The 19,196-nt window shown below is 33.2% G+C and overlaps 1 protein-coding gene across 10 annotated transcripts in view; it reads left to right on the top strand.

The window, feature by feature from the left end:
* LOC129749354 (probable phospholipid-transporting ATPase IA) overlaps positions 1–19,196 on the top strand; it is a 267,863-nt gene that overhangs the window by 27,998 nt on the left and 220,669 nt on the right. The gene's annotated exons all lie outside the window — the stretch shown is intronic.

The raw sequence follows: 19,196 nt of genomic DNA, 5'->3' as shown, positions 1-19,196 counted from the left end.
AAACTTTGAAAACGAAAACTAGTTGTTAAGAAATTTAATGTTTTCTGTATTCAATAATGAAAAATCAATAATTATATTTTTCGTCTATCCAGCTGAAAATAGAAATATTAGAATAAATGGGTTTCAACTTAAAAGTTAAATTACCCGACGTGATTTTTATTGCTCTGTAATATCATATCGTAAAAATTTTGAATAGTTTAGCCTTTTCTTTCAGCTCAGTTTACCGGCGAATTTTCCAATACTGAATTCTTCTGTACCTGCATAGTGTCGTCGTTCAAGTATGTGAATTTGTTTACAGCTTCCGGTCAAAATTGCACAAGAAGCTTCGGGATATTCGATTCGGCATATTCGAATTTCTTAGAAGCTTCCACATTTAAATATTCGATGAGATTTTTTGTTTCAAGTAAAAGCGCAGAATATTCAATGCAAAGTGGACTGATCCAGAAAAAAATATGTTGAAAAAAGGGTTCAAAAATATGTTGAAACATTTCAATAAAAAAAACCTTCTTTTCAAACTTTTTATGAATTTTCAACTTTTTGTACATTCCAGGAAAGATTTCCTTAAAGAAATTGAATAAACCCCTAAATTTAGTTCATAAAATTGGACTTGGTTTGTTGCTATACCTAAACTGAGTTTTGACTTAAATTTCTTGACCGTGCAGCTACACGAAAAGTTTCGCCGCACCCCATTTCTCGTTCGTAAAATTTTGTAAACAGGACGTGCGATCTGTTACCACAAAAGGGAGCTACACACGCTCATTTTTTTTATAACCATTTTCGAGTTTTTTTCAACCGTTTTATGGGTTTTCTCTAAAAACTACGATTATTGTTATTTTTCAACCAGATTGAATTATTAAATTTCAACCATATTCAAAGTTCTCGTGGAAAATCATAATAATGGTTGAAATTTCGATCCGCCATTGTTTGTTTTTTCAGTAACTCGAAAGAGATGCTCTCCGGTTTTCTTTTCCAAAATTCCGCAATTTAGTGCTGTTATGCAAAAACCAAAGGTAGGTACATTTTTAACATTATTTCCATTCTTTTGCAATATTCACGAATCACTTCATCAGTTTCCTTCCAGTCTTTGCAACGGGAGACTTCGAGTGAAACGTCGGAAAATAATTAGCCGGAGTTTCTGAAGGAAGCTGCTTTCTACGGAACAAATTATCAACTGTTCAACATTTTGGTTACGTTGGTTGAGCTGACTCACGATAAGGTTTTTCAGAAGAATTATCCGCAAACAAAGTTATGTTCCACTTGGTGACTTCAATTACCTTCCGGGCAGCGGATATGGTGGAAGTATCAGATACAGTTTACGCGCTTACCGTGCCCTAGCTAGAAGGCGACTCTTTGGCTCAGATAGTTCGCATTAAATCAGAGACCAATCACTGAAATCATTCGGGCAATCCTGAAGATGCTAAGTCTGCCTGGTCCGGAAGTTTGTTTTTCTATCGGGAAGTTCACAAGAAGGAAGATTTCTTACCCGGAACCTTTGGATACGAATTCGGCAAATACTTGAGAGTCTTGAAACATAACTTAGAGGTAAGGATATGAATTATTGATTATTGTAAAACAATTTAGAAGATCACTCTTCTGTTTCAGATTGAACCAGATGCCTTATTGTTCAATTTTGTTGCCAGGCATCTAAGGACACATTTTACATTGCCTTGGAAAAGCTGCTAGTTGAGCCCAGCATTGAAAGAGATGAATGGGGTCAAGAATTATTGCGGTCACTAGGGAGGAGACAGCAGTACATCAAAAATGGTAGCAGTAGTGACCGACTTAAAGACCTCCGTAGACCGGTACCACAGTTCTCTGTTGCCAGCATCCAACAGTGGAAATACCGGTGAAGGCAACCGGATCAAGTACAATATTGATCAAAACTGTTACTTGCATTGTCTTGATAAAAATATTTTCCAATATAAGCTCTAATGAAAGGACCACGAATTAATTTCTGTTATTCTACACTTATTCTGATCATCTTCCTTTTAGTTTACTGAGTTTTGCTAATAAAATTAAAAAAAAAAACATCAATTTCTGCTCATTTTCACCTTTTCGACCATGTTTGAAAAATAACCATAATCCAAGTTCTTCTTCAAATCTCATTTTATGAGTTTTCACTGAAAACTCATAAAACGACTTGATCCACAAAACTTCGATTATGGTTATTTTTCAAGCATTAATGGTTCAATACGGCCGAGCGTGCATCATCGTGAATTGACCCACACGCTTGATTTATTTAAACCATTTCCGGTTCAAAAATAACCATTTTCTCAATTTTTCGGGTCAAGTGATTTTTTGAATTCTCCCATAGAAGTCATTTTTTAACTTCTCTTGAGAAGTGAAACAGTGGTTACTTTTCAACCACAAGGAAATATCGAGGAGAAATAGGAAAATGGTTGTTTTTTAACCGAAATTAGAGAGAGCTGCTTTGTGATTTTGATATTTGTGAAGCATCAAAATTTAAACAAAATGATGAATTTTTAAACAGTTTATATTGTACAATAATATTCATTAATGCCCATTTTCATGTGTTTTTTTTTTGGAAAAATAAATCTTAGCCTGGTTCCGGTAGCAGTACAATTCTCACTCGTGAAGTTTCCACCACGAACACCTGCCATCGAACCCAAATAAGAATAGGTACCTTACGATTGTGCCGGAAAAGGTGATCCTTAGGCTATGATCATTAAGTATTCGGGCACTTTATTTCGGTGATAGCTACTTTACTAGAGCTCGGATATGCATAAATTTAGCAGTGTTGTGTTGGTTATAAAAAAACTATCTTGATTATTTTTCTCAGCTTTTTAAATTCACATATGTTTGAGATATTTACGATGCAAAGAGACATTATAAAAATAATTTTTCACAATCGCCACGGAAATTCTTCTTTGTCGACTAGAAAATTCATTAACTGTTGGTTTTTTTCTGAATTGTTTTTGACCCAAATGGTTAAAAAGTTTAAGGAGCCACCCTGGAATGCTCACGAAGATCAAATCAACCATCGTAGTGGAACCCTTGATCTCAACTATGGTTAAAAATCTATGGTTATTGGGGATATCTGAATGCAGACACCTTAACTATACAGTAAATCCGTTTCCGGCAGGTAAAATGTGTTGCCTGACTAGCAGACACTAAGTTAATTACTAATAGTGAGCAGTTCCATAGATCGCAATCTAAGCAACCAGTTGTTATGCAATGTGTGACAGATGTGTTCTGATGGACAAATAAATTTATGATAGGTAATACCGAATTTAAGAGGTCAAATTCTTCGAAATGCCTACTCATGAAAAGGTTCCAACTAGATTCCAGTTAGTTTTCCAGGTGAATTTGTGTAAAATGTCATGATTTTGCAAAGGTTTTGCTTCTGTGGTAAGAATAAAAGATCAACACATGACTGAAAAAAGTGTACAAAGATACAATAGAAATTTTATGATAAAGTGAGAGTATATCGTGTAATAAATGAAAAGTTTTTCTTTTATATTTTTATGTTAAATATCTTATCAACAGCTTCACTTCCTCCATAAATAGAAAGTTTTTCGATCAAATGAATATTTTTTTAAATACACCCGTTTAGAACTATAAATGATCATAGCCTTATATTTAGCTTCAGCGTTTTTTGTAAAATATTTTAGAAATTAATCATAATTAGAGTTCTAAATTTTCTTAATAAAAGCAATGCGTTTTATAAAATGCAATACGGGTTTAGAGCAGCCTCATCGCGATTTCTGAAATTTTTGATTCCTTAATTGAAAATAGGGGAGAGGGGAGAAGCAGGCTATGTGCGTCTATTAAGCAGAATACTGATTTAATCAAATATTACATCGAATTTGTGTACAACTACTATGTACACATGAGCAGGCATCTGTTTTCTATACATTAAAGTAATTTTTATGTTGAAATCTCCTCCAGTTTTCGAGAAAACGATATTCTTATAACTGTTGTCTAAAACGCTGAACTTCAAACCGAGCGGCTGTTTTTCAGGAAATATTTCCGTATAATTTCATTGAAAACACTAGACACTGATAACTTTCATACGACCAACATGAATTTTTATAAAAATCTATGTCTTCTATAATTTTATGGGATAAAGCAAAAATTAGGCTTGCCATATCATGGAGGCAGTTTATCCATAAGAAAAACTTTATCGAATCTGTTTTGAGATTTTCAATTCTCTTTAAAGTGTTAATTAGAGCTTAGATTCGAAGGTTTGATGATAAAAATCATATATTTGTTCTACTTAACCTGTTATTCTAGGATGGAGGCATTTTTTTTTAAATCTCCCACTAATTCGCACAGCCTGGCTTTTTGCTGATGATACAGCTCTCTTCTATTCAGGAAAGTTTGCAAGCTCTATTATAGATTACTTGGAAAATGTTTCAAAGCTGCTATCAACACATTTCAAAAGCAATTTACTCTCATTAAATAACGCTTAAACGATATATATGATGTTTCGCTCGCCGAGGAAAGCAATACGTACCACCACACAGGGACCCATATATGAATCAGTTTGTCATACAAGAAGTACAAAGCTTTAAATACTTAGGTATTTATTTTGACCATACTCTTACGTGGAATTGTCATGTACAAAATTTAGAAAAAAAAATCACTTCTCTGTAGAGTGCTCTGGAGATTAAGCATCTCGATTACATTTACGAAAACTTCAATCTCTACAAAACAGGTACCGTAAACTGGGGGAACTTTGATCACTTTTTTCATCCATTTTAGAATATTTTGGAAGGGTTTGCTTTTTCGTAATACCTAAAAGCTTTAAAACCCTTACTGAGGTGAGGAGTTTTGAACATGATCATGGATTAAAGTAAATTCAAAGGACTTTTGTGGTCATAATTAAATGTTTGTTACAAAACCAGATTTTGAGTTTCGGGGTTACTTTGATCACTATGGTTTTTACGTATCTCAACATCTTCAAATTTATTGTTTTGATGCCATTAAGCACAGAAGGCTCAAAACATCGATAATAGTAATTTTTGTTTGGACTCAATTGAATTTTTCAACGTTTTCTTTCAAAAACAAATATACTCGAAAGATGGACAATGTTGCTGCATACATTTAGGGGCAAAAATTATAAACATTTCTCAATATTTTTTGGCCTCGAAAACAAATAAAACTTCACCTTCATGCAATTCCCCCAGTCCTCGTACTGTTCCCACGTTCTTTGTTTCTTCAAACTTTACCATTTGATAGGGTTTTTAGCCGTTTTTCCTATACAGGCTTTTTCATGGAAAATGACCGTTTTTTTCAATATCCAAAAATTATCATCAAATGACCATAAAAATAACACTTAAACTTTACCTAAACCAAGAAAAATAAATTAAACTTTACATTAAATAACCTATTTGCTCCTAAATGCTTAAATTTGATCAGGAGAGATGTTTATTTGTGAGCCTGCAAAAAACCAGATATTTTAAGATTTTAAAATAATATTTTTAGTAGTATAAAAAATCTCCTAACAAAAACCAAATTTAGCTTATTTGTAACTCAATTTACAGGCTTTAAAATGTAGTAAACTGTTTTCAGATATTTTAACTTTATACTTAATTAATGATGATTATCTGCAAAAATTTCATGTTGATCAAAGTTACCCCGCTGATCAAAGTTCCCCCAGTTTACGGTATTTAAAAAATATATACAGCTTTCCCATGCTATATCCAGCTTAACTCATTTGCTCTTCCAGTTCTCATATCATTTTACACGGTGTGTTTCTAAAAGAAGTTTAAAAGAAAAAAAACAGTGGCTCTTTTTTAAGAAATGAAAAATTTAGCATTTTCTAAGTCATTTTCAGGTAAAACTAAAATATTTAGTCGGTGAATCCCACTTTAGTTTTTGTAATTTTGAAGATTTTAAACCCATATTCATAAATTTTCAGCTGTGAAATTATTCCAGTGCAATAGACTAGTAATGTTTTTCTTAAAAAAAATTTTTTCATTTTCATTAAAGTTTTTGTCATTTTGAAACATTATGTTGAAAACACAGGTTTCAGTGGTGGAATAGAGTAAATCTTTATTCGTTTTGTTCGTCAAGTCCTTAAATAACTACTTATAACATAAGCGATAGCGATATTCACTGAAGTGATATCCTCACTTATTAGTTTTCTCATTTTCGTGTGATATTCTGAGCTAACCACTTAGAATATCTGGCAACACTGGTGAGTTACCACGAACCTAAATTGAGTTATTTGGCTTCACAGTGTGATGATGTAAACATTTGTACCGTGTTTACCATCATCAGCTGTCATCATTAATCATCACCGCTATTGTTGCAATTGCGAATTGACTCGAAGCATGCGGAACCAAAACAAACTGTTTTGGTTTTGCCGACGGAGTGGCAGATTTCCTCTGCTGAAACCGTAAGTATCAACACATTAAAAAAAATCCTACGCCTGGAAATGTTAGTGATTTCTATTGAAAAAATTATTTTACATGAAAATTATATTTGAAATTTATTTCTTTAAATATCCTTGTTATAATTTGTGTTACCTAAATGTAATATGAATCTATATTCAAAACTAATTCTGATTTAATAAAATTTTAAGATACATAAATGCAGTGTTCGGCACAAAAGCGCTAATCCGCTATACGCTAGTTAGTCCGCTAACTTTTCGTTAGCGGTTCAACTTTGCCGCTAAGTTTTGATTGATTTAGCGAATTAAAAAGTTCCGCTATTTTTTGGTTCCGCTAATTGAAGACCGCTAACTCTCATATATTTGTATCAATCTCTCGAATCATTAATGGTAGATATACTTTCTTCATTAATCAAGTCAAGGTGACATCGGGCATCGTTCTGATTGTTTAATGGGATTCATTGGAGGAATGCGTACCCGAGTTAGAGAAAATATGTACTTAGTGTAATTTTTTATCTTTTAGCACTTTTTTTTGCAAATTTTTCAGAAGAAGATAACAATAAAAAAGGTTGAACAATATAAAATCATTTTTAACAACTTCTCATCAGCATTTGCTTCCAAGTGGTTGAGATATTTACTTTTCACAATACAGTTTCTTAGAGATTTTACAGATCATTTAATATTAAAATTTGATAAAATCACCATTATAGCATTCGTTTTAAGTTCAAATAGAAATTGCATGAATGTTCACGTTTGACAATGCTCCAGCAAGTTTGAAAAAGGAGAAATCAGGTTAAAGATTTTAAGTGAGGATAACGTAAAATAATGCCAAAAACAACAAAATGGAATGAATTGCACAAAAGATTGTTTGCAACAAAATTGCATTTATCCACTTTGCACAAAACCGTTAAATCGAGTAAATTTTTGACCAAAATTTAAATTAAAAAAGAGATATAGCTCCCATCATCCATATTATATTCTTTTGCTCTTGTAATTATTCGAAAATTCGGTTGTTTTTATTTTTTTATCCCTATCTTTGACAGTTTTGGTTTTGCTAATAAAGTTTTATGGGAATTCGATCAATTTATCTAATTTTAAATTAAATACTTGAAATTTTATTTATTCCCCCTTGGGGAGTTTTTGAAATCAAAGGGGGAAGGGCGTGACTAAAAAAGAATTTGATATTTGTTCCGTCCTTAATGTTGGTCAACAATTAGCGATTAGCGCTTTAAGCTTAAAGCGATAACTTTTTCGGCACATTTAGCGTATTTAATTAGCGACCGTTAACTTTGTTAACGTGTTAGCGATTTATTTAGCGGCGCTAATTTGTCAGTTAGCGATGCCGAACACTGCATAAATGAAACAGTCCCACATTCTGTTGATATTTTTAAATTAATGATCAACAAAAACTTATTTTTTCAGGAGAAATTTAAATTTTACCGAGGGTTTTAGACCAGATTTTTACATTTTTTTTTATTTTATGGATTTTTGATTCAAACCAATGATTTCTAGAGGTTTTTACCACAATTGGTATTAAACAATAAAAAAGAACTACAGTATACAGTAGAAAAACTAAAATAAGTGAGGGATCAACATAATATAATGAATCCAAAGCGTTTTAGGTAAGTTTGCTATCGAATTCACTTTTGCCAACAATGATGTTGATTTTTGTAAATTTAAGATCGACAAAGAGATAGAAATGCATTATTTCGGGATTATTCTAAATTTATTACAGTTTTTGACTAGATTTATCCATTAAAAAAAATTTTAAAAAAAATCAATTTAAGACAAACATTCAAGAGGTTATTATAATAATATACTGGGTTGAAAACTCTACATGTTAAAATTATATAACCTTGACAGTATTGGTTACTAAAAACGTTTAATATTACCCTCCAGGGATATAATGATTATTGTTTCAAAAGTAGAGATGTACCGAATATTTGGCGCCGAATACCGCCGAAAAACCGTTAAGCCGAATATCTACTACAGACTTGTAAAATTTTCCAAATGGATAATTTATAAAATACTCCAAAGTAATGTTTTAAAAGCTACACAATCATTAAAAACTTATGGTTTCAGCAAAACATCTAAGGTGTATCCGCGTATATTTCACTGTAGATCGTACAGAAGAATGCTGACAAGTATAGTTTTATACTTTGATTATAGTTTATTCCAGATTTTCTGGAAATATTCAGGCTTACCCATAAATCCAGTAAATATTCCAGATAAGTCAAATCTGGCCGGGATGTCCAGATATTATTTAAAACGTCTCGAGTTTTGCTCGGGTTTATTCAGATTATTTGCTAAATCAACTAAAAACTTAAATTTCTCTATTAAAACTTTAAGATTTTTTGTTCACTAACAATTTTTCAAAACTTTCAAAATAAACATAAATTTTGCCCTTTTTTAAATTTTTTTTTAAACCATCCTGAATGCCTGACCGTGTGGATACGTCTGGTTGAAAGTATGGTATACTTAAGGTTAAAAATCATCTTTCTTTTCAGCAAATATATTGAAGTTATCTTGCTCAAATTCAACCGTCATCTAACTCAATGTCAAAGAAGCAAATTCAAATAGCTTGGCGCCTGTTTTGACATGTTTTGTCCCAGATTTCACCGGAACACAATCTCTTTGGGGATAAATGCCCTAGAAGCGACTAGTCATCTGATGTCATCTTAGTTATTGGTGACATTTTAAAAATCAGAATAACCCCTACTTGAAAATACCTTGTAATATATCATCCGATTATATCATCTGGTATAAAATCATCGACTAAAAAACATGAGGGGCATTAATATTGAAGAAATAGAGAGCATTGAAATACTCGCTAAAGTTTTTTTTTTTTTCATTAAAAACTCAATAGAATATTCGGCCGAATATTCGTTTGGCCGAATAGTTGAAAAGGTCAATATTTGGTATTCGGCCGTTCGCCGAATACCACTATTCGGTACATCTCTAATCAAAAGCCAGTAACATGCAAAATTCAAGCAAGATTAAACTGCTGTAGCGACTTGCATTGAGTCTGAAGTGCGAATAGGATTTTAGGACATTTTACTCAGGAGAAATATAAAAACTGATTTCTCATAAACAATTGTTTTTTTACGGATCGTTAAATTTTGAATACTGATTTACTGATTTTTTTTTTAAAGCTTAAATTAAGACAAATTTTTCTACTCAAGATCGTATAACGATAGACGTTATTACAAAAAAGCTATAGTGGTTTCAAGTAATTACTGTTTTTTTAATCATTGAGCATTTTTTAATAAAATACCTTCCACAATCAGGAAATCTAAAAAATAATGGATTAAAATGGATTTATTCATGGATTCAGGTTATTTCAGATAATTCTAATAATTTCAGATAATTTGACCTTCTCAGACTGCATACAGGATTTGTCAGCTTTGCCACCAAATTTCAGATTAGAAGATATTTTTTATGCAATTTTCTTTGTTTTAATAGCTCTGTAACTACTTTGAAAGAATTTTTTAAAGTTTTTGATGAGATTCTAGAGCTACCAGTACAATTTTAAAAATATTGAAAGTAAAAACTAAGGGAATTAGCACCAATGAAATTAAAAAACATTTAAAATATATACATTTTTTGAAAATTTCGAATAGAAAATTTCCAAAAAAAAATGTTTGTAGGAAGGGTCATCGATCAAATGTTTTGATTTTCAGTGGAAATGTACCGGGAAAAGCTCTACTTTCTGCCCATGTAAAAGTTAACGTTACTGTATTTTTTTAAGTCCTTCTACGAAACACATCATGTTTACCTTTAGTAGATCTTTGTAATTTTCAAACCATAATGTATGTTTTCGATAATCTATACTCATCAAAAACCGTCCAAAACCTTACCTTTACTCCTGGAATAAGAACACACCACACCCGCCTTTTGAATTATTTGTTGTCGTTGTCAGTCAATAACTACCTGAATTGAAAGAAATAAATAGTCGTTCAACATTCGAAACAAAATTGCTTTAAACATTCAAAGAAAAACTTAGTCGATGAAACAAGTCAAACAAAGCTTAAGATTTTTTTTTAATTTTGTAGGGTAAATCCTTTGTAAACTTTAGTTACGATGTAGAATGTTTTAATTTTTTTTATATAACTTAAAATGAATCTCCTAAATGGAAATCTCTTTCCATTGAGATTCATAAATACTGTAAGATAGTTTAATTCGTATGGTCACATTTCCTCTCACTAGATTATACACATTTTGAGCTCTCTAAATGAGTAAAATTTTGCTCGCGATTTTAGTTTACTTTTTCTTTGTTCAATTGCTGCCAGACATGCTAAGAACAGCAGCGTTCATTACCAGGGGACTCAATCAAGCCTTTTGGGGGAGAGGGGTTTAGGGTTTTAAAATATGGAAATTGCATATGCAAAATTTTGTGACGATCTGTCAAAGGGTTTTTGCAATAGCGTTCGATGAATATGTTCATAGATCAATATTTTTCGGCAGGATCGTGAAAAACCCAGGAATTCCAATACATCAATACTAACAACCAGCAATAATATTTCGCCGTCCTTGTACGTTCGATTGAAACATGAATTTGTGTTTCAAAAGAACTGAAAAAAAAACAGCAAACAAACAACACTTTCTCTTTTCGGTTTCGAAATGTCCCCAAAACAGTTCATTACGGAAGAAATGGAGTGGAAAAATGGCAAAAATTGAAACTGTTCCAAGGCTGGGTAGGTGGCACATGAACCCCCTTACGGTAGAGCAACTAATTTAAACTCACATCTGCCATGTATATTAGAATGAATCAGTTTTTGTTAAATTTTCCACATTTTTTAAGTTATTGTATCGAAGCTAAAGGTTAAATTTTCTAATGTCAAATTTTCGGAAAAATCACAATTAAAGATTGATTAAGAAGGATTTGTTCCAAGATGAATTAGAAATTGAACTATTCTAAACAATCATTGAAACACACCTACACCTGCAGGCTGATGCAGCACAGCCAGCTAATGAAAAGTTCAAGTTCAAAGCTTTGGCGTGGAGCTTCGGTGGGAGTGGATGCCATCTTACCTTTATTAAACTGCTGGAGATTATTTGGGCTGGCGTGTCGTCTACGGATGAAGGTTCGGGATTTTTTTTTTTCATTCGTCTACTTCTAATATGCTATTCATGAATTTTGCCGAGTAAGTGTGAAGGTCACAAATTGGGATAGGTTTGGTACTAATTAAATCGAAAAAACCGAAATTCATTTATCGGAAACAGAGGTTTTTGGATTTGGTTGAGAAGAGCTATTAAAGGATTTTCGTGAAACCTCAAAAGTAAAGTGATAAAAATAAAACAGATTGATGTAGTAGGGTGAGTAGTTTAGACAGGACACAGTAGAGCAAAATAGAGTAGTATAGAGTAGAGTAGAGTAGTACTCTACTGTACTCTACTCTACTCTCCTCCTCTCTCCTCCACTCGATTCTACTCTAGTCTACTCTCCTCCACTCTAACACTTCTCTACTCTTCTCATCTCTATTCTACTCTTCTTTACTCTACTCTATTATACTTTACTCTACTCTACTATACTCTACTCTATTCTATTCTAAACTACTAGTAGGGTAGAGTAGAGTAGAGTAATGTATAGTAGAGTAGAGTACAGTAGAGTACAGTAGAGTACAGTAGAGTACAGGAGAGTACAGGAGAGTACAGTAGAATTCAGTAGAGTAGAGAAGAGTAGAGTAGAGTAGAGTAGAGAACAGTAGAGTAGAGAAGAGTAGAGTAGAATAGAGAATTGTAGAGAAGAGTAGAGTAAGAGAAGAGTGAGTAAAGTAGAGTAAAGTGGAGTAGAGTAAAGTAGACTGGAATAGAGAATTGTAGAGTAGAGTTGAGTAAGAGGAAAGTGAGTAGAAAAGAGTACAGTAGAGTGAAGTAGAGTGGAGTCGAGTAGAGAAAAGTAGAGAAGAATAGAATAGAATAGAGAAGAGAAGAAAAGAGAAGAGTAGTGTAGTGTAGAGTAGAGAAGAGTAGAGTAGAGTACTCTATTCTGACTTTACTCTTCTCTACTCTACACTACACTACTCTACTCTACTCTACTCTACTCTACTCTTCTCTACTTCACGCTACTCTACTATACTCTACTCTACGCTACTCTACTCTACTCTACTCTACTATTCTTTATTCTTCTCTATTATACTCTACTTGGCTGGTAAACGGTGGATAATGTGCAACACGAGACTCCATAGTGGTCATATCACCAATTATTCACAACTCCTATCTCTACCTCCCCGCGGTGCCGGCTGGGATGCGAGTAACCTAAGCGGAGATCGGGTACCCAACCCCGGTGGATGCTTTGGTCGCATGCAGACTGAGAAGGTGGCCGCACGCGTCTGTTCCCCAGGTCAGGGGCGGCGTGCAACAACAACCGAGCGTCTGTTCTTCAGGTCAGGGGCGGCTCAAACAGCGTCTGTCTTGCAGCAAGCGGCTGAATTTATGAAATGCGGCTCCCGCCAGCTAAGTCCAAGATGGCAGCCCTATCGCGGGATAGGGACTTTAGGCTAACAACCTACTGCTCCCGATTTGAAATTGTTACGGAATCCGAAAGAAATGACCGACCTGGAACTTTGGCGACGACTTTTACAGATCGTCAACAGTGGAGGTCTTTTACCACGGCCCTATGCACCGGAGGATCGGCGCGGGATCATTAACCCTTCGTTTCATAAAGTAACAAATTTGCAACAATTAATGTATGGAAAAAGTGAAAAATCGTATTTAATTTTAATTTTTTTTCTTGATGTACTCATCATTTCCAACTGTTTAAAATGATTTTTAACGAAAAATAAAAAATCATGAAATGAAGGGTTAAGTAAGTAGTAAGTATTATACTCTACTTCGCTGATCTAGTAGTAGATAAGATTAGAAAAGAGTTGAGTATAATAGACTAGAGTACAGTAATGTATAGTAGAGTAGAGTAGAGAAGAGTAGAATAGAGAAGAGTAGAAAAAAGTAGAGTAGAGTGTAGACTTTGATTACCATTTTAAATTTTGACCACTCGTAGACTATTTTAATTTTTGTTTTCCATTTGCTTGATCATACAACATTGAAGTGAGAATTCAAAATCAGTTACAAAAGTTCTCTGAAGCTTTCTCCTGAGCAAACATCACCCCAAGATATTTAAATTCCTCATTTCCGGTGATTTGTCAACATTCCGGTCGGGAAAACCCAAACAATCACCAACTCAGCGTCGCCCACCTAACCCGTTTGTTGAGGTAAAACGGAACACCATGCGCCTAATCATAATTCATCCAATGGGCAAATTACAAGGTTGTCATTTCCGTCCCAGGCTTGCCACGCCACATCCCATCGACGGACGACCAAAAGAACCCCCTAATTTAGTTCTCATCACACTTGACTGCCTTCCATCTAACCGTGAGTGAACCCTCAGAAGGGGCCGCCATGGCCGGGATTAATTAAATTAGGAATAACGAACCATGGGATGGCGCGGCGGACCGTTCAAAGTTTGAATTTTCCCGCGTGACAAATGGTGATTACACACACCTCCAGCTTTCTTTCGCACCCCAAAGTTTCTTGGGTTTTTTTTTTGTGTTGGGTGGGAGGGTTGACTTTTATTTATTTTATTTTTTTGGTTTTGTTTCTGTTTTGTTTCCTCGGATCCCCGGACACCCAACTTTGGATTTCCGTGCATTTTAGCAATCATACTTAAACCATTCTTTACGACTCGAAAGGATTTCTTTTCGAATTTTGTTTTCTTTTTTTTGCGATAACATCACTTTGCAGAAGTGCCTATTACTTGTACTACAAATGTGTTGAAACATAATTTAATTTTTCATTGATTTTGATGAAATAAAGCGACTCATAACAGCAGATTAAATAATTACAAAATTCAGGTGTTGCCCAAGAACAGAAATCCCTCCAATGCGTCAGTATAATATTGAGCCATCGTCAAGTGGAACCTCGAGAAGAGGTTAAAAACTACAGCATGAATCTTCAGTATTGTTGTTATTATTTTCATAGAGTTGCAAATTAATGTCTTCAACCTTTTACAGTAATTCTTTCAGTAAACAAACTTTTTAATTGTTTTTTTTTATTTTCAGGTGAGTACACCCGAATGATTGTGCCAAACTGTATCTGTAAGTAACGTATCGTCGATCCAGTGAAGAAATTTGATGACAATCTTCCTTCAGCAGAAGCAGCAGAAGAAGCCATAAACATACATAGAGTCTTTTCTTCTTTTCTCGTAATGATTTCGTCTTGTATCTGTTGAAATATCGGGACGGTCTAGGGACAGAATAAAAGCTCAAAAAAAAAACTTCCAACTCGTCCTGCTTAGCTAAGAGCTGTTTTCACTTGAGATTTGTGAGGAGTTTTGGAAAAATTACAGTGGTGCGTCATTTCATTCACTAACCTGGCAGGAATATAACTCACCGTCAAACATCCCCAACTTCCCAATTTCGTTAGAAATTTACAGCTGTAGCACAGTTATAAACGGGTTTTTGAATCGAAAATCTACACGCAGAGAAAACTTGGATTTTGAAACAAAACAAAACTGACTTTGATTCAAAAAAATCATTTTTTTGATTCAATCTCCTGTTTTCTTTGAATCAATGAATTATGGTTTTGTTTCAAATAAATAATTTTTGAAAGAAGGAATTAATTTTTTTAATCGAATAATTTTGGACTTTGATTTTAAACAAATTCTTTGATTCAAAAGACATTTGTTCAATTGCATTTTTATTTGGAAACAAAGTAAATTTTCTTTCAACCAAAGAAAAATGTATTCAATGCAAAGGAATGATTTCTTAAAATAAAAACTTCAAACTTAGAAGGTTTTTTGCATTGAGTAAGAAGAATTTGAAACGGTTTGGCTGGTCGAGTGAAAATGTGGATCAGAGTTAGCTTAGTTAGGAGGATTCAGGATAAAGTATGGTAAGTTTATGTTAATTAAAGAATGAATAGTGAATATTTTTAATAAGTGCTTGAAATTTTACAGGACCACGGCCGATAGATGGTATTCCAAGTCCCTGGATGCCTCAACCGAGGTGACACCGCTCCAATCCAGCGAACAGGTCCACGAAAATTTAAACCGGATGATTCGATTGAAGTGAACCAGTGTGTGACCCAGTGTTTCATTTATTTGTGAATAAAGATAAATTTTAAATTTGAAATCCTTTCTTTTTATTATTTGAAATTCCTAATAGGAATTTCAAAACAACGGAAAATAATGCTTCCAATTGGAATAAATAGAAAATGGTTCAATGAATAAATGCTTTTAAATCTAAATTAATTTACCTTGTGGCAAAAGAAAGCAACTTTGAATCAAAAGAAACTGTTTTTTGTTTCAAAGTATCAATATTTTGAATCAAAGATTTTTCAAAACAAAAATTCTTTGAAACAAACGAAAATGCTTTTGAAACAAAGGAATTTTTATTTATCCCAAAATCAAAGGAAATTTTCCTTTGTTTTCGCTGCACTTTCCTTTGAAATAAAAAATCTTTTCGCTGCGTGTAGGGGTTTTGCATAGTACAAATTTTAACCAGATCGTGATTCTAAATTTGACTCGGATTTTAATTTCAGTTATCAGAAAAGGGGTAGACCTAATAACGGCACGTTATCCAAACAAACGGGAAAATTGTGCCTAGCCATTTTTTTTACAGATGTGTTCATATATCTCAGAATTCTGAATAGCTATAAAAGGGATTAGAAAATTAATTCAATGTGTTCAACATGTAGCCTATCCAAATGGGGATTCTCGACCAAATTTGACATAAAATCCTATCCAAATAAGGATTTTTAAGCATTGAAGCTCAATTGTACATGGGCTAGAGAATGACAGAATGTTAACTTTTTCAGGCGAACGAGAGACAGTTTCACATAAATTGGAAATATCCTTTCATACATGATTTGCAACTACAAGATTCAGGCAAATTCGCGGTGGGGGATGGTGATTAAAAAGAACGGAAAAGTTATCTACTGAAAGTGTTATGAGACATATTAACAGAAAAATGCTGTCTGGTATGGTTGCAATCAGTTAAGTGAAACAGGAGGCAAGTGGAAATGAAGGAATGGATTTTTTTAGAGAACAAGTGTTTAGTTGAATTATTGGAGTAGAAGCGGAAGGGGGAGAGTAAAAAAATTAGAAAAATATATAAAAATATAAAATTTTCACCGTAGTAACAGAAAATTACTTCATTTCAAAAGATCAAAATTTTCGTCTAAAATCACTCTAGGCTTGAGACATTTCACTTCACGATATTACAGAGAGCGATACAAGAATAGTACCACTATGTGTTTTTCTTGTTAAAATATGAATGATTGAAAATCACCAACATTTTCTTCCACAACTTGTTTCAGATTATTCAACGGATTAATCAAGCATAAGTTTACTATTTTTTTTGGACGAAGCAATTCGCCTTGAGGAAAATATGAAAAACAGTGCGAAATAAGAATAATACCATTTATGTTTTCCAAAAAAAAAATCAAGATTTTTTCGAAAAATCTACTGTGAAAATGTTAATAATAATGCTTAGAGCAAGTTCACTGGTGTTGGGAAAAAGTTGTAGAAATTTTGACACTTACGGCAAATTTTGAAAATTTTGCCATGCAAAAACATTTTCAAGATCTGTGGCCTTCTTGTTTTTTTACAACACGTGTTGTATTTTCGCATGCTGTGATGCAAAAATAGCAATATATTTATCACATACGGCTGAAATAGAAACAGTGTTGTAAAAAAACGCCCCAAGATCTTGAAAACATTTGTCATGGTAAAATTTTCAAAATGTCAAAATTTCTACCACTTTTTCTCAACACCAGTGAACTTGCTCTTATACTAACTATTTGAATAGATCACTGTATTTTTAGGCATTTTACATTTCTCAGAAAGTTTTAAAGGGGGTTTTAAGAGATGCTCCTCTAGTACTAAGGAATTTGATATTCTAGCTGTAATACTTTACCAAAATGCACTTTTTCTTCATTAACATGACGTGAAGTGCTGAAACAAAAATTCCGGGTTAATTTCAAACCAGGAAAAAAACAGGTTGAAAGTTTTTTAAAAATATTTTTTTCCAAGTATGTACTTATTTCTTGACCAAACCACCTAGCATACCGGAAAGTCGATAATGGGTCTCAATTCCGTTTAATAGCAAAATAGTGCTGCCACCATTGACTTGAAACTGAAGAAATAGCGTTTGACTGAAAAAAAACATTTTTGAGTCAGAAACCTGTTTTTTTTATTTAAATTCAACCTACAATCTATGTTTCATAATATTACGTCATGAACGTTAATGAAAAAATTGAGCAGTTTGATAACCTTCGGAAATTAGAAAATGCCTTAAAAATAAGTTATCAATTCTAATAGTTCGTAGAATATTTATTATTCACTTTTACATAGTAAATTTTATGAAATAATCTTGATTTTTGATGAAAAACATAAGTGGTGCTATTCTTATTTCGCACCTTTTTTCATATTTTTGACCCTCAACGCCAATTGCTGGAATTGCTGGAATTGTTGGAAATTTATTCTTGACTAGCTGACTCGTTGTGCTTTGCTACATTTTGTAAAATTGATGGAAATTTTAATAAAAATTTTATTTAAATTTGTTTGTTTATTATTGTATATTTAAATTTCAATATCATTAAATATTAACCCCTTAACATGAAAGCTGTAACTGAAGTTTCGAATTGCTTTACAAAAAAGAGCAATCCTTATTTTCTTAAATATTCTATTCTATTCACATAACCTGACATAAAAGTTGTATTCCAATTATTATTTAGCATCTAAAACTAAGACTCTGTCTGTATTCATTTATGCATAAGTTCCTTAATTCTGCCAAAATCCATGATCTTGTATAAAATTCTTCTCCCATGCCAAATTTGGTTCCTTTTGCCTGATCAGTTTCCAAGTCATTAAACAAAAATTATGATAGTCCCGCTGTTCAATAATCGAGGAAACATTTCTCGTACATCATTCCCTTCTATGCAAAATTTGCTCAATCATTTCTCGAGTAATTTTTAAAAAAAAGTATGGATGCACCCCTATCCCTTTTCTAGTTGCTCACTGTAAAGAAAGAAGGAGTCTAAAATTATTATTTTCATATACTTTCCTACGACAAATTTAACCCCATTAACTTAAAATTTTACCAAATTGTTGAAAAAATTTCTCTGCGATTTCAATCGGCGACAGAACTTTTTCGACATTACTGGATCAGTCGAAAGGAAATTTAAATATTTTACCGAATTATTCCTCACCCCACTGGAGGTTTTCCGAATATCCATAAAAACCTTTCTCCATCCCAATTACCCTCCCATACAAATAAGTTGGTTTCTATCGTATGACTAATTCTAAGATATGCAACAAAAATGTATGAGATTCTTGTCTCCTCTTCCTTTCTCACTCAATGCCAGAAGGATAGGGTCCAAAATAATTATAGAAATATAACTCGTACCAAAATCCAGTTTCCTTTTGACTGATTAATTCTCGACATCTTAAAAAAAAACTGTAGTGGCCCCTCCTCTCTTCATATTTGTTAGCTAAAGAGGGTCTCGAAAACCATAGAGTCTTTTACCGTATCCAAATATTATCCGATGCCAAATTCAGTTCCATTTGCTTGATAATTTCTCCAGCTATGCAAAAAATTGTATGAGGAACCCCTCCCCTTTTTTGTTTCTCCAATAGAAGCTGAAAAGGGCTCCAAACCATCTTGGGAACATTTCGTTCACCCAAATACCCTTGCACATCCTTGCAAACTTGGTCTCTAAATAAGTTCGTACCCAAATAATTTCCCATGTAATATTTGGTTCTATTTGTTAGATATATTTTTGGCATGCCAAACAATTGTATGGGAGCGATGGTCATCCGAATTAGCAAAACAAAAATCTG

Source organism: Uranotaenia lowii, chromosome 2, assembly GCF_029784155.1.
Source record: "Uranotaenia lowii strain MFRU-FL chromosome 2, ASM2978415v1, whole genome shotgun sequence".
Lineage (NCBI taxonomy): Eukaryota > Metazoa > Arthropoda > Insecta > Diptera > Culicidae > Uranotaenia > Uranotaenia lowii.
This window is presented reverse-complemented; position numbering and strand designations above follow the sequence as displayed.